At 42.2% G+C, this 11,065-nt stretch overlaps 1 pseudogene; it reads right to left on the reverse strand.

Moving 5' to 3' along the window:
- Window positions 1–3,389: 3,389 nt before the first annotated feature.
- Window positions 3,390–8,442, reverse strand: LOC102845502 (annotated as a pseudogene).
- Window positions 8,443–11,065: the final 2,623 nt, after the last annotated feature.

The following is an 11,065-nucleotide window of genomic DNA, read 5'->3' on the forward strand; positions in this document are numbered from 1 at the left end:
CAGTCTAGAAACTAAGGTGCACCTGATCCAGGCCATGGTCTTCACAATTATTTGCTATGAATCAGAGAGCTGGACAATGACTAAGGATGACAGAAGAAGAATTAACGCCTTTGAGTTGTGTTGCTGGAGAAGAATCTTGAACAGACCATGGACCACCAAGAAAACAAATAGGTCTGTCTTGAAGCGACTGAAGCCAAGTTTCTCCTTGGAGGCTAGGATTTTGAAGCTCTGTCTCACATTTGTTTTGGTATGTGGCCAGGAGAAACCAATCTTTGGAGAGGGACATCATACTCGGAAGGGTGGAGAGAGAGCACGAGAGAAGAAGACTCTGGATGAGATGGATTGATACAGTAACTAGGGCAAGGGGAGTATGTGTGTAAGAGTCAGGGAGATTGGTTCAGGACAGGAAAAGCCCAAAACCATAAAGTTCATAAGAGACAAACTGGGACTGAGCTTAAAGAGCTCAGCCTAGGACATAAAGAGACTGCCTAATTCAACCAGAAATTCACAATCTGGAGAGGATAAAATTGAAGAATGGGACTTTCTAAAGATTAAATCTCTGTGCTTATCAAAAACTTTTTTCAACAGAGTGAAAAGAAGGCTACCAACTGGGAACAAACATTTGGTAACACTATTTCAGACAAGGGTATCATAACAAAAGTTTGCTGAATACTCCTAGACCTCCAGGGGGGGAAAAAGACTGATAACCCAATTACAAAAGAGGTAAAAGACATGGAAAGACTTTTCACAGAAGAAAACATTCAGGTGTCCAACAGACACATGACGTAATGTTCACAATCACTGGCAACAAGAGAGATGTAAATAAAAATCACAATCAGATACCAGTAGCAATGGCAAAATTTAGTAGGTCAGGAAGCAATAAATATTGGAGAGCATATGGAGAGGGACAACTCTCATATACTGTTGGTGGGATTGTAAAATGGTGCAGCCACTCTGGAAGGCAGTTTGTCATTTTCTCAACAAATTGAACATAGAAACTCCATTTGATCTAGTTATTCCATTACTAGGAACATATACCAAGGAAATTAGAACTGAGACACAATTGGAGATTTGTACACCAATGTTCATAGCAGCATTATTTACCACCACAAGAACATAGAAACAGCTCAAATACCCAACCACAAGTGAATAGATTGAGAAAGTGTGGTATATACACAATAGAATATAATACAGCATGCATATGGAGAAATGATTTTTAAAAAATACTACATAACTTGGGAGAGTCTGGAGAGCAGTAGGCTGAGTGAACTAACTCAGTCTCATATGGAAAAATATTGCATAAGACCATTATTGTAAAAATAAAAGGATAACTAGTAAAACATGTATGAAAACTTGAGCAGGGGAGAGGGCTGGAAATGGATAGAGGCAAAACCAAAGGGTTACACCATTTGGTGGGTGGAGTTGGGATGGGGGGGGGAGACGTAAAAGGGAATTACCTGGGTGAAATGACAGGGTAATGATGGACAAGGTCCAATGGTGATCAATTTTATAAAGCATAACACATGAGAATGGTTGTATGAAAAACAATGTTAACTACAGCATATACAAATTTTATAAGCAAACCAATTTAAAAAATAACTGCTCCTCAATCCTCCCCACATTACCTTAATAATATAATAAGTATTGAGTGACATATTAGATCATCTTCAACTACGATATTGGAAGAATATATAATACAACTTGAGCTATATTTCCAGGTGTTTACTGCCTCTCATTCATGTCTTAAGCATTACTTACATTCTGTGTATAAAATACTCATGGCCAATTTAATAGGATACTTTTTAAACCAACTTGATGTTTTCTAACTTCTTTAATATGTGTTATATACGCTAGCTTGTTAGTTTTCTCAATAAATACAAAGTCTTCTATGGTCTATGAAACTGGTCTTAAATATCCATGGACTACCGGTGGAGAGACAGCACAGGAGGGGAAGGCCCTCTATGAGGTGGATTGATTCAGTGACTGGGATAATCGGGATGGGTGTGTCAGAGACAGTGCGATTGGCACAGGACAGAGCACAGTTTAGGGCTGTTGTACATAGGGTCACTATGAGTCGCAAGCAACTCGATAGCACATAACAACAACCGATAGGATAAAGAAATCTGTCTTGGAAAAGTGAGAGACCTGTTTGCTCCTTATGTGAAACATTGTCTCACATAACTTGGTTCATGTTGTCGAGAAGGGCCAGTCCTTGCAAAAATACATCATGCTGAGAAAGGTGGTCATATAAAGGGAGGAAGACTTTTAATAAGATGGATAAACACAACGACTTGAATAGTGGGCTTGAGCATGTCAGAGACTGGGAGAATGATGCAGAATAGGAGGACAGGGTTCCAACTGTCGTTAGAGTCACTATAATCTAAATTAGACTTGATGGCACAAAGTAAAAACTTCAATGTCTAGGTCAAGATTCATCCACTTGAATAATTTCTCAGTGCACTCTCAAAGTTGTTGTCGCTATGTGCTGTCAAGTCACCTCAGACTCATAGTGACCCTACATACAACAGCTCTGAAGCCTGCCCTGTCCTGAGCCAAGTCTCGCTGACTCTGACACACCTCCTCCCACCATTGTCCCAGTAACTGTGTAGAGGTTTAATGATTTTATTTCATTAAAATAAATAAAATTTATTTTAAGCTGAATATGTTCATAGGGTCGCTATGAGTCGCCTGCGACTCGACGGCACTTAACAACAACGTGTAGAATACAAACTGTTAATGATATATATTTAATGCCTTAATTACACTTTGACAAATAGTGTTTAAGCAGATTTTTTTTCATGTGTGTGTCTTTATGTCTAACATGTGGAACCAATGACAAATCAGCAAATCTGATGTAGCTGGAAAAAGATGAAAATCAAATTAATCATGAAATATATCTACAGAGGGCGGTCCCACTTCCAAGATCTCAAGGTTGAGATTAGCTGCTGCTTATTACGCCTGGGCACTCAGTGGTCTAGACCACATTGGAGTGAATTGCCTGGGGGCAGCTGGCTGTGGCCTTGACCATGACTCACAGCATGAAGTCTGGGACGCCCTATCAGGGCTGTGATCACACGCTATAGATCATGCTCCCCAGGTGGCTGGAGACGCATGCTCTGCTCCCGAGATGGAGTCAGTGCTATGACCTCTCTTGATGGATGTGCGAGCCACAACTCCACCAGACTCCCCGGTGTTTGATGCCATCGCTCCGTTACCTAGTCAACGACCATGGGAATCTACACTTCTGGACACATGCTGTGGCTGGAAGAATGAGGCAGCCATGGAACATGCTTAGCAGCAAGTAGCATCTCTAACTGAGGCTCACCCTCGTGAGATCATTTTCACCAGTCATGTTACTGAATCCAACAACATAGCAATTAAGGGGGTGGCTAGGCTCTACAAGTAAAAAAGCGCTTGATCACCACCCAGACTGAAAATAAATGTATTGTAGACTCTTGCCACTCACTGGCAGCTAAAGGCTTTCAGGTTCCCTACTTTCCAGTGCAGAAAAGTGGAATCATCGACCTAAAGGAACTAGAGGCTGTCATCCAGCCAGACACCAGCCTGGTCTCAGTCATGACTCAGCAATGAAATTGCTGTGAAGCAGCTGCCCATTGTGTAAACAGGTTGATTTGGAATTCCAGAAAGATATATTTCCACACAAACACAACTCAAGCAGCTGGGAAAATTCCAGTCCAACAACTTGAAAATCAATCTCGTGAGCATCAGTGGTCACAAACGCTCTGGTCAGACAGGAGTTGGTGCTGTCTAGGTTAGCTGGAGCCCCTGTGCACATGGAGACCCTGCAGAGTGGAGAGGCCAGGAGTGAGGCATGCGGTCTGGGACAGTGTCCACCCTTTCACTCATAGCTGTTGAGTCAGGACTGACTCAAACTTCCTCCTCCAGTGGGTTTTCAGAGGCTATCAAGATTGCCTATCTTTCTGTTGGGGAACGAGGGGGAGGGATGGAGGGCCTCTGGCCAGGATGGATCACCTAGCTCCAGATAAGTGTAAGCCTCCCAATGGCCTTTAAGATGGTCTAGAGAAAGCTCTCCTGTGTTTGGCTGTACTGGCTTGAGAAAGCTCACCACCTGGGAAGATGGCTTCCACATCTGTTGAGCTGGGAGTGGTCTGCACAAGACTGAGGTTCTCCTATCCGATCTGCATGTCCCACAACAGCAAGCCCACCTTATTCTGTCTTCCTGCTTACTTGTTTGTATATAAGTGTGCTGCAGCCCCCAGTAAAATTGAGCTGGATCTGAACGACTCCTGGAGTGGTGTGTCTCCGTTGTGCTTACCCCCATCAGGGTGTCGCTGTTCATTGCCAGTGAATGGACAGAAACATTCTCCCTGAGAATGCTGATACATCTGAACTGCCTGACTTTGGGTTGCCAAGAAGTGTGATTCCTCAGTTTCTAGGCCACCAGAGTTCTGTGACAGCTGTCACTAGAAGCAGAATGTTTACTGTTCCCTACAGACTGAACAGCACAATGCTTACTGTGAAAGGAATGTCGGGATTAGGGAGGAGTCTGAGAACAGGGTTGGCAGAGAGAAGGGAGTTGCAGACACCAAAGCAGGGATAAACCATTCACCCACATTCCATCCACAATAAGATAACACACACAAGCAGGTGAATGGTCACTACTGTTGTTGGAGAAGGAGCAGAGAAAGTTCACATGCTAACTGCTGTCAAAGGGGTAGCAAAGCCATTCCATGTGCTTGCCTGAGTGGCTGGAAGGGCAAAAATGGTCTATGTATGGACCCCAGTAGTTTAAGAAAGCCAACTTACCAATTCCAGTGATTCACCAAGGCCAATCAAAGCTACGAGGTTATCCCTAACTTTATAAAATCCCAAAACGATAGTTACCCAGCAGCTGCTTCCCTAGCAACCCCGTCCACACTCATGGAAAAGTAATTATCTGCTTTCCTCAATGAACTTTACTTAACTCAGATGTGTAGTCCTTGAGGTAATTCTTTCATCTACTGAATAAAATGCATGGAAATAAGTAACAGGTAGATAGATAGACAGAGGTAGAGAAATAAAGAGCAAGAGAGAAAGAGGATGGATGGATGGATGGATGGATGGATGGATGGATGGATGGATGGATGGATGGAGAGAAAGGAGAGTGAAAAAGTGAAAAGATAGAAAAGAAAGCAAGTCAAGAAATCAACTTCAGCTGCCTCACACGATGGTACAGATGAAAAGTACACACTCACAGTTTCCATATGTAAAAGCAACTACCAAAAACTGTATGGTGAATTGAGTAGATTGCTGTGCTACAAACCTGAGGCCTGCAGTTCAGAGCTTGGGCAAATCAAAAGAGAGAAATGGAGAAGCTGAAAGAATTGAAAAACAAATTTAAGCTTCATATTGCAATATTGAAAGATGGTAAAGGCAATATATTGAATGACGCAGAAATCATCAAAAGAAGGTGGAGGGAATACAGCAAGTCACTGTATCAGAAAGAATTAATTGACCCTGAAAAATTTCAGAAAGTACCATACGAACAGGGCCAATGATAAAGAAGAAGGAAGTAGAAGGTGCATTGAAAGCACTGGCAAAAAATAAGGCCCCAAGAATCCAATTGATCTGTTTAAATTAAGAGATGTAGCTTTCGATGCACTCACCAGTTCATGCCAGGAAATTTGGAGGACAGTTGTCTGGCCAACAGATTGGAAGAGGTCCATATTTGTTCCCATTAAGAAAGGTGGTCCAAGTGAATGTGGAAATTATTGAACAATATCATCGATATCACATGCAAGCAAATACTATTGAAGATCTTTCAGCTGGAATAGTACATAGATAGGGAACTGCCAGAATGTCAAGCAGGATTTAGAAGAGGCTGTGGCACCAGGGATATCATTGTGGATGTCAGATGGATCCTGGCTGAAAAAGTAAGGAATTCCAAAAGAAAGACTATGTGCTTTATTGACTATGCAAAGCCATAACAAGTTGTGGCTGACAGTGAGAAGAATGGGAATCCCAGAGCACTTGATTGTGCTCATGAAGAATCCATACCAGGACCAGGAGGCTATTGTACAGATGGAGCAGGGGAGCACTGCATGGCTTGGAATTGGAAAGGGAGTGTGCCAAGACTGTATTCTCTCTCCACACCTATTCAATCTGTATGCTGAGCAAATTGTTTGAGAAACTGGACTATCTGAGAAGTGTGAAATCATGGTCAGAGGGAGACTCATTAATAATGTTTGTTCTACATATGACACAACCTTGTTTGCTTAAAATAAGGAGGACTTGAAGCACTTGTTGCAGAAAATCAAGGAATGCAGCCTTTGCTATGTATTGCATCTCAATGTCAGGAAGACAAAGATTCTACCACTGGACAGCATCATGTGGGCAGCATCATGATAGATGGAGAGGAGATTGAAATTGTCAACAGCTTCATCTTGCTTGGATCCACAATTAACAGCCTTGGCCCCAGCAGTCAAGAAATAAAGAGTTACATTGGACTGGGAAAAATCTGAAGTTAGGGGTCTTTCCAAATTATTGAGGAATAGTGATGCCAGTGTTTCGGGTTTTTTTTAAACCAAAAATAGAATATCTTTATTGTCATCTCTGAGCTTACATGAGTCATTTCCTCTTTTTTTAAAAAAAAATGTAAATTTAGTATTACTTTCAGTAAAAATTTACAAAGACTTTGATTTCCATTCATTCATTGTTGCACCCTCCCTCCTAGTACACTACCTTCTTGGAAAAGAAAAGTAAAAGAAAAATTCTTTCATTGTTTTACAATCCCTCCCCCCAGGTCCACTCCACCATGTAACCTTCACTCTAGACTCCTGTCATGACAAAACTACCTAATCACATATCCGTTTTAAACAGTTTTCTCTCTCATCTGTTCCAATGCAGTATACATTATTGAGCCCATCTTTCTCAGTCTTTCCTCAACCCCAAGGTCAGTCCTGTTTTACAACAGTGGCACCATGCATTGTTTGTCCTTTTGTGACTGAGATTGTGTTAAAGAGAAGAGTAGCTCGTGTTGAGGCTTAATGAAAAGCAAGCAACTGACTAATATTTCTAGAATATGGTGGAGTTTCTGAACACGAGAAACCTGTTCTTGTATCTCTACAGATGAAGAAATGAAGAATTCCAAATGATTCAAAGATGCAAGCTCCTGGCCTATGAAAAAACTGATGTAGTCTTTCTTTAATTTATGCAAACTAATTTCCAAAAGCATCAGAACTGGAGTAGTCCCACTGAGAGAAACTGTGTCCATGGTTCCATGATATGACTGGTGAATTAGCTTTCTCAGCAAACTCTGACTTCCACTATGGAGCCATGGCTGGATGTTACCACGCTGCAGACTCTGGAAGATCAATGTGAAACATTTCACCAGGTCCTGATAGGAAATGACACTACTGCTCATTTTGTACCACAGCTGCTCAGCAAAATCAAGGTCGCCCCGCACCATGAACATGCTCTCAAGGGAATGCTCCGCAGCAGCAGCGTCATGCTTCACTGTCTCTGTGTATTTTTTGTAGAATCATCAAATTCATCCAGTTTATTTAAGTCATTTAGAAATTGTTGCACAAGTTCAACAGCAGATTGCACTTCCAAAGGCTCAGGCCACTCAGTTACACCAGTCCTCAAACCATCAGCTAACACAAGAAGAAACTTCAGTTGTCTGTGAAGATTATTCAAAGGACTTCTTGAGTCTCCAGATTCCACTTTAATATTCAGAGTCACAGATGCAGAGAGGGGTGGGATTTCAAGGATCTCATCCACTGGACTCCAGGAAATATTCAAAGTGATTGTAGTTTGTGGTGCAGAGGCTAGATCATCCAAGGAAGTAGACTTGAAAAGTTCATACTGGGAAAAGCCCCTGGCTGTGACAGTAGACAAATGATGTCTTTCCTTGTGTGAACTTTTTAGGTCTTCAAGATGCATAGAACAATGTTTATCAGCTTTACAGCTAACCACAGAGAACACAATGCCAGTAATGTTGTCATTTGTTGTGATGACCTCAGCTCCCAACCAACAGGTTCCCTCAGGATCTGAACTGTCACATCTTATCCAAAGAGGAGGAAGGGCAATAACTGGCTGCTTAATATTCAAATGGGTCATATTAGGATTCTGAGCCATTGTGTAAAGTCCAGTTAACTGCCTTGCTCTCCCAACTGATAAAGCAAGTGGTCCAACATTCTCACCAGCAGAGAGGACAGAAATAGCAGTTTCTTCAGAATGTACTTCTCCAATAGAATCTGTTTCTTCTTTTTCTAAAAGCACTTTTTCCATGATGAATATGATGTCATTTTCACTTAAAATGTTTTTAAGAGGGTTTGGTTGACCTATGTTGATTAACTGCACTTGAACATCCATCTCATAGACAAATGGGTCTTTGAAGGTTCCTTTCTTCTCTTCTTCAAATTCCTGCAGTAGGTGGGCGTACAGCTCCGCGGCTGCCCGACTCACTCGAGACCACATCTCTATCAGCTTCGAGCTCAGCTCCCAAACCCGGGACCTGTTTTTTAAGGATTGAATTGTTATTATGAATTGAATTGTGTTTCTAACAAAAAAATGGGTTTAAATAATAATAATAGACAAAACAGAAGGCAGATAAAATGGCCTGGTGGGCATGAGGTTTCTTGAGGGCCAGAATGTTTTACATCCTGGGTTCAGGTTAGTCCTCGGTCTTTTGCCCCATCTCCCTCTCTACTATATATATTTGCCCTGACTTTGGAGAAGTCCTGGGGGTTGGTGGGCAGAGAGGAGTGATTTTGGTAGCCTAGGAGATTTTGTTGCATGAAAGGTCATTACAAAAGATGCCCCCTCCTTCAGGTCATAGTGAAGATATGATTCAGGCCATGCAAATAGGATTCAACACAGGCCCTTGACTTTGCAGCTTGGAGGGGACTCTCTCTCTCTCTGTGAAATGTTCATATCAAAACAGATACAAGACCTTCACTGAGGATTGGGGCATTTTGTGCATCTTTGTTAAGATAAATAATTCCATGTTGAGAATGTGTGTTTGTGATGTTGTTACATACAACTTTCCTATCCTGTTTTTAAGACCTTTTTACCAGAGCTGTATGCTTATGGGACAAAGTGCTGGGCTGAAGAGGATTTGATGGGTATTGAGAGATCTTGATAGATTTGGGTACATTTGATAATATTTAATACATTCAGTAAGTTTGGGTCACTGAAAGAGTGTGGCCCAAGTACACCTTAGAAGCAAGCAGGCTGAGACTCCATCTCAAGTATTTTGGACTTTTTTTTTTTCAGAAGAGGCCAGTCCCTTGAGAAGTACATCATGCTGGGAAAAGCAGAGATTCATCAGAAGAGAGGAAGACTCTCAAGGAGTTGGACCAACTGACTGAGTGCAACAATGGGCTTGAATGCTGTGGAGATTGTGAGAATGGCCCAGGATAAAGCAAGGTTTCTCTCTGATGTGCCTGGGGTTGAGGTGAATCAAAGAAAACTTCATGACCAGCATTACTGTATTTCCTTCTGTAACTGGATCTACTTCCAAGCCCTCTAGCCAAGTATGAAGATGATTCACACATATACACACATCCAGGCACACACAAACAGACTTGAAACAACATGTAACCTCAGGCAATCAAAATGTAAGCTGTTTCTGTTGTCAGCTAATATGAAGGCAGCCCCTGACTCATGGGAACTGCAGGTGCAGCAGAACAAAGGCCTCCTGGTCCAGGCCCAGCCCCACAGTAGGTAGAGTCATTGTACTCCATGAGGATTTCATTGGCTGGGCTTCGGAAGCTGATCTCCAAGCCTTTCTTCCTAGTCCACTTTGGTCTAGAAACTCTGCTGAAACTGAACTGGCTGAACTAGCAACCCAATGATGTTATTATAATCCACACGCAGTAATCCACACAATATAATGAAACCTTACCCAATCCAGCACCATTCTCTCCATCTTGTAAGCCTTTTGTTATAAACATTGTGTTAATCCATCTCATTGAGGATCTTTCTATCTGTCACCGACCCTCTGTTTTTCCCGGAATAATATCTTTTCCCAAGGACTGGGCTCTCCTGACAACAGACCCAATGTATTTGAGATGAATTCTCACCATCTCTGCTTTTAAAGAGCACTCCAGGCTGATGTGATGCACACACTGGGGAGCTCCTGATGTGCTATACATGCCAAGGAGCTGACACCTGCACACACCAGGGATCTGACGCCTCTGCTGGGGAGCAGCGTGCAGGCAAGCAATGCTAGAACTTGAGTGAGATACTTTGTGAGGGGTCACTGTTGCTTGGCTGGATCACATGGGACCCCTTAAGCTCAATCAGAGGGGAGCAAGATAGTTGGAGCTTGTTCTTGAAGGGAAAAACCAAGGCTTACTGGTTTTCCAATCAGAACTCCATGCTCCACCTTGTGTCTCCTCACGTCCAGTCCATCAACTGCCTTTAGCCCAGAACAATTTGGGCTACGCTAGCTCTGGCAGCTGTCTGACAGAGGAGGCTGCTTCCACAAGCCTTTTCTCTATTGAACTAAAACATATCTTCCCTTGGGTCAGAATACAGAGAGAAACCCAAGTAGGGTAGCTGCTTCACCCTCTTCTGAAATAGTGACTTTAGATCAAGAACCTGCTTTTAGCTCAGACATGAAAAACTCTACCACAGCAATGTCATGTAGAAAGTAGGCTACCTTACCCCCTACCCAGCCCAAAGCAAGATGTTACCCAAAAAGTGACACAGTACCAATGGATTTATTGAAGCCAAAAAGTCTGATGAAACGCTCTGAAACAGAATTTAAAAGAACAATGATTGAGTATTTTCAATGGGTGAAAGATAAACTTGAAGAATTACAGGACACTGCAAGTAAAAACCAGGAGGAGCTTAAAAGAAAAACACCACAATCCATAACAATGCAGATAAAACAAATGAGGTATTAGAGGCTCTGGGAAAACAAGAAACCACAATCCAACATATGAGAACCAATGCTGTCAACATGATGGAGGGTAGTATGAACAGGGTTGAAGAGATAGAACACAGAACCTGTGAAACAGAAGATAGAATTGTCACCACTGATCTGCTAAAACAAAAAGCAGAATCAAAAGGAAGGAAAAAGAAGAAAACCCAA

Source organism: Elephantulus edwardii, unplaced genomic scaffold (genome assembly GCF_000299155.1).
Source record: "Elephantulus edwardii isolate Elephantulus edwardi_28Jun2011 unplaced genomic scaffold, EleEdw1.0 scaffold00185, whole genome shotgun sequence".
NCBI lineage: Eukaryota > Metazoa > Chordata > Mammalia > Macroscelidea > Macroscelididae > Elephantulus > Elephantulus edwardii.